The following is a 6198-nucleotide window of genomic DNA, read 5'->3' on the forward strand; positions in this document are numbered from 1 at the left end:
CCCGAGACAGTTTTAGTATGGAAGTTGTTCGCAATGCCAGGATTGCTTAGCCTCGCTGAGTAATAAGAAGCGAAATTGCCCCTTGCTGCGTCGCAGGTTTTGAAAAAGAGATGGTTTTTCTACTAACAATTTATACAGTGTACGTACAAAATCGTTTTCTCTCAACAAGCAACACACCAATCCCAATCGATACAAAGCTACGCCTAATGGGGCTATGATATGCAGAACATTGCAATTACAGAAATCGATTAAAAAATATTAACAAAATCCCCTAGCTTCCCCTCATTGTCAAGGTAATTTTCACTCGATCGCGTTATAATAATATCAGGGTAACATGTTCTTATAGAAAAATAAGAAAATAGAAGAGCGTCACTTTTTTGTCTGTTTGTTCATGTTTTTTTGTTTTGCTTTTTGGTCTTATCAAAGCCCGAATACTTCGTTTTGGGGAGAATAAAACAAACAAACATAATTTTTAAAAGGCATGACTGGAGTGTTCATGGAGTTACTTTATTTATAAGGGATAGTACGTGGGTACTATTGCCGGCGCATTTTCGAAAGCGGCTTCCAACCCGCACCGATCTTGCCACATGTGTCTGTCAAGGATATCTGGGATGTTCCCTTTAACGGATTTCTTTCTCCCTTTTTACGTGGCAGTTGGCGCGCCTACGCGTATGTACGCCAGTAACGGGATCAACGAAGTTGTTCTGATGGACAACTATCCTGTGCATGGTCACGTTAGGAACGTACAGATGAAGACTCTTGTACGCAGCCCAGTCGTTAGTGTGTATCTCTGACCCTTTGTAGAATATTGGACAATGTTCGGCGGTCTCTTCCTCTTAAAACTTGAAAGTTGAAAGCCGCGACAAGGACTATGTTCCGTAGAGATCACGCCAAAAACCCACACCTCATCGCTGTTCCTGCAACCTCTTTGGTACTATAACGATTGTGGTTTTTAATACGGAGATTTAGATTGTTGTTCATGCTTCTCAAAATGACGATGACGAAAGTTGGGGTGAATCTGTTAACCCGCACTTTGTAATAACACTTGTCGCACTTTGTAATTAAAAACTGTCGCACTGTGTAATGAATTAAACTTGGTATAGATAATCAGAGGGTTTTTACAAGTTGAGTAAATAAGCTTGCTTAGGTTCAGATAATATTAAATTGTCTATTTTCCAACTTAACTCATAGTGTGAAGAAAGCGGAAACTATTTGCAAGGTGTGTTGAAGTATTTTACATGCGTGAAACTTTTTTGCCTTCCTGAACATTTTTTTTATCAAAATATAGGTTTAGAGCACATATCAGGCACGAAAAAGTCAACGATTTCATAGAAAACTTCAATTTATGCAAATGTTTTGAATGTTTATCAACTTTTTGAACACATAACTTGTAACTTGGCAACGTTTCGTAGGCATATTACGATCTTTGAGTAATGTTGCAACGGATAAGCGGCTAATCATTGGACTTTAAGAGTATCCTTAAATCAATTTCGCTCATATTTGCGAACAACTCTTTAAAGCTAAGTTCCAAGCTATTTTTTTTGACCGATGTCAGGAGTTATTGTGAAGAACAAAACCTAACAGGCTTTGTTTTAACGTTGATGTAAAATTGTCAACAAATTTATGTAGCAAATTTTGAGATTTAGGTAGCAACATTTTTCATTAATGACAATTTTTTAGCAAGTTTTCAGCATTCCAGTGAGGGACTTTCCAGCACCGCAACTTTACTAACCCACTCGAGAAAGGCCTAGTTTTCCCCCTTACCATCTGCCTGAAGTGTAATTACAAGGTGCTACAGCTTTTCGTTTATTACAAAGTGTTACATAGTGCGATAAGTATTCTTATAAAGTGCAATAGTCTGTTATGACAAAGTACGACGAGTGTTATTACAAAGCGAGACAGTTATATCAAAGTGTGACAATGATTAAAAAATTGCAACAAAACACCTCTTAAAACACCTTATTCATAATCTTATGAGCAGAATAGTTTGACATTTGGTCATCAAATGCGAGAATCAATTGTGTTCTAAAATGCTGGAAGTTAAACAGAGACTCGAATTAAAGAGCCAGTTGAACGCGGAATTTATCAAAATAGTGGGAGGACTATGTCCCATCCGATGGTGGAAAAAATGCTGATGCGTGCAGGATTGAACTTATAGAAATTCGAGTCGGAAACAACTGAAGTGTATCATAATTCATTTTATCGAACTGTCAGTGGTTCGAACCTGCTGACCCTCGCGGACACATGGGATGATGTGTGCGGGGATGCCATAATGGCAATGTTCAAAAGCCACTCTAGAGTGTTCATGCGATTAGATGGAGGTAAGATTACTCTTAACTAAAAAGGGCAGGTTATCTTCACAGTTAAAAAAGCCCCGGGAAAAAAGCATTTGTATAACAGGAAGACATGTCCACGCTGCAACAGCAGCTCCGATACCCTATTATGGGGATTATTGTAAAATTCGAAACTAGTTTTTAAACATGATTTTGAAAAGTATGCTGAGGTTTGGATGTAGTTTATTGGTCGAAAACACGTTGGATGACATGCCAACCTCGTTCCCAGGGCCTTTTCCCCTAGCTGGGGGTGGGCCACCCCCAGCTCACCCCCAGCTAGGGGAAAAGGCCCTGGGAACGAGGTTGATGACATGCGAGCTCCACGCGAGCGACGATGCACAAGTTGCAGGGGGCGTTGGCCCGAGTTGAAATCGAGTCTTGTTTCACTGGTGCCTGGTACATGTGCCGAACAGATCTTTTACTTACAACTTAGAAAATGCATTTGTACAGTGTATTCGGAAAGATTCGTCTGTTCACAGGACTGAAGAACAACAATGTCTAGTAGAATTATGGTGACAAATATCTGTCTCATTCAATGAGACATCTGTTTAAATGATGATTCATGTTGCGCTGAAACTGCACTCGGCTCAACTACATCATTCAGTGCCTTTTAGATTAACTTACTAGGGTCGTTCTCTCTTTTTCAGATAACACGAATCAATATCAAGATCAAGATGGCGCAGCAGGTGATTATTAACGAAACGTTCAATACCATATTTAAGCATCAAAGGTTTTATAAATATCTCTATAGGTTTGATCTGCACATCGTGGAAACTTCAAAGAAAGTTTTATTTTTCGACACGAGGACATTTTACCATTTCTGTCGGCAACATGCTTAGAAGAGCCGCTAAACTTGCGAAGAGAGCACGCTCCAAAATACGATACCTTGAGTTTAATAGGGTGACCCTATTTGATGGAATGATAGAATAGTGGAATATCCTGCAATGCGGAACTCCTTGTTGTATGAAACAAAAGTCTCACAAAAATAAAATCGCTATGAAACAAGATGTAACAATTCATGATTGACAGGCAAATTAAGACTAAACTTAAAAGAAGTCTAGTTTTATCATTGTTGTACGAAACAAAAGTTTCACAAAAATGTCATTGCAATCAAATAAGAGAATAAATTAAAATGAACAGGCAATATTGAAATTGAACTTAAGAGAAGTCTAGTTTTAACATTATTGGAGCCTAGAGGATAGACGGATAGAGGAATGGTGAGGTTCTTGAGCTAGCCCCTATAAATTGTCACTCCTTTCACTATTGTTATCATTATCTTAATTATCATTACCATTAATATGATTATTTATTATCACTTAATTATTAGGTACTCAACAAGATGTGGGATGCTTCATCACTAATGGTCTAGGCTTTCAACAAATGCCTTGGCTCTTTTTTGGTCACCTAATTAGAAAAAAAAAAGAAAAGAAAAGAAAAAGACAGCCAGACAAGTTCATTAGAGTTGCAGGGGCAACGCAAGAGCAATGCTAACCTATTTCAGTTCTCCAGACAAAACAAGAGTGGAAAATATACCTACACATACCTGCTACAATGGGTACTTGATGTATGGTAAAGATGAAGGAAGCTCAATGTATTTCTGGAATTGATTAACAAACAGGACGGGCATGTATTGCGCAAAAAGAGATATGAAAAATTGAATACATACCTGTACTTGTGTAGACTATGAGAGTTGTAATAACTTGAAAGATAAAACTTAGAGCTGAAACTAGACAGTTCATGCTGTGTATATTCTTTGTATATTCATGCTGTGTATATTTTGTGTATATTCTGTGTGATATACACAGCATGAACTGTCTAGTTTCAGCTCTAAGTTTTATCTTTCAAGTTATTACAACTCTCATAGTCTACACAAGTACAGGTATGTATTCAATTTTTCATATCTCTTTTTTCGCAATAAGGTGTTCTTAATTTCCTAGAGTCAGTAGTCACATGCTGCCCTGTGACAATGGAAGGCCACGTTTTGGCTGCACAGGCAGTAGAAGGTAATGATGCAATTCAATATATACAAACTTTCAAGGTCACATATTGGCTTGTCAATCCTCATTCAAATTATATTTTGAAAGGTTTTGACAATGAACATCTTAAACGTAATATCAAAAATGGAGATTAAGTTAAACAAGACATGTGTATTGCTTTTTAGTTGGAACAGAGGAGGAGGCAGATCACCTGGTTAGTGCAGAGGGAAGTAAGTAAAAACTAGAAATGATCATCTTAATCTGGTCCTGTAAAGAACTCATGTACTTAATTGATTCTACAATATCTTACTGTTAGACGCAAGATGTGGACCCCCAGCCTCTAAGAAAGCTAATGGTGGCACATAACGTGCCCCTGGAGCTACCATTCCTGTGCACAAATACACGAGAAGTAAGTGTGTGAGGTTTTGTAGGGATGATTTTAGATATGAATTGCATATGAAGTCTCTTCAGGTTACGTTGAACACATGGTGGCCTAGTCATTAGTGAGTGAAACTCCAGATTGTGTTGTGGTCAGGTTCAAGACCTTGCTATATGTCATTGGGTTGTGTTTTTGGATAAAATACATTCTTTTTAAAAGTACCATTTCCAGCCTGCACCATTAATAAGAACCAGAGAACTTGAAAGGAAACCAAATCAAATGCTGGGGATTAACCTCTAAGGAGCCACCAGCTATACATGACCTTGTTTCTTCATGGGACAGAAAAAGGAAAATACTGACTTAACAACTGCTTACTTCACTTTCATTTGAATTCAAGACTTCTGAGGTCTAATGTTGTAACTTGGAATGAATTCTAATAATACAACTGACTGAGGTCTATCTTGGGTTCATAGTGTTTTTACATAATTATATGAAATGTACATGTACAGTTTTTTTAGCACTTGGTGTCAGATTGTATAGTGTTAGAATTGTGACGTAGAACATGTGTATTGTTGAGACATTTCCAATCAATTCTTCTCATTCCTTATATTATACAAGTGAATCATCCCCAGTTGAAGGTTACATCACAGTACACTCTTGAAATGCATGTCATATGAACTTAAAGGTTCTGCACGATAATGTTTGGGAGGGAGAGACAAATGTTATGCATTTATACGTTCAATTAAAAGCAGTAACATTTTTATCAAATCTCATTATCTAAAAACTTAACTTAGATGAGAAAGCAGTGCCACCAGCATTGTATTCCTTTGGTGCTCATCAGCTACAAAGCATCGCAAAAGGACATGGATACCATACACGCCATTGATTAAACAAACACTGAGATGAAATTCAAAGATACAGTAGTTATGCATTTCTAGTCATGCATTTCATTTCATTAGGGATGAGTGATTCTAGTTAAACATATATCAATAATAGCGGAGATGTGCAAGTGTTATAGTATCGTTGTATCCATCACTTCAATGAAATAGTATACATAACTGGTTTATTTGAGAGCTTTGTTGGATACAGTGGATGTGTTGGGAACCTGCTATCTGTTTGCCTCCCTACAAGGCAGCAAATTTGATGACAGTGGTAAGTATGTAAGCTTGATTATCAACCTCTGTTTCTGAACTAAAGCTCACATTTCCCCACCATTATTATTGCTATTAGCTGTTGAGACACTGGTGGTTCTCCTGGTGACCCACATGATTAGCAAGCTGTATCCCAAGGAAATCAGTATCAATATTTTCCACTTTGACCATGACACAGCAGTTTATTGGACCACAAAAGTCAGCTCTCAATAAGTGATTAAGGCATGCAACCTCAAACAGAGTTTTCCATAGCACATTGTCAAAAACAAGATTGTCTTGGAAAATAAAAGTTAGGAAGCAAATGCATATCAATAGTTATCTAATGAGCCGCCCCACAGGAGCCTTTGGTTTAAAAAGGC

General features: G+C 37.6%; 1 long non-coding RNA gene across 1 annotated transcript; it reads left to right on the top strand.

The window, feature by feature from the left end:
* Positions 1-4510: 4510 nt before the first annotated feature.
* On the top strand, positions 4511-5812 carry LOC148741039 (uncharacterized). Its single transcript, XR_015990453.1, has 3 exons — positions 4511-4539; positions 4626-4718; positions 5761-5812. It is a non-coding gene; the product is annotated as an uncharacterized LOC148741039 (long non-coding RNA).
* The last annotated feature ends 386 nt before the right edge of the window (positions 5813-6198 follow it).

The sequence above is a fragment of the Stylophora pistillata genome, chromosome 1 (genome assembly GCF_964205215.1).
Source record: "Stylophora pistillata chromosome 1, jaStyPist1.2, whole genome shotgun sequence".
NCBI classification, from domain to species: Eukaryota; Metazoa; Cnidaria; class Anthozoa; order Scleractinia; family Pocilloporidae; genus Stylophora; species Stylophora pistillata.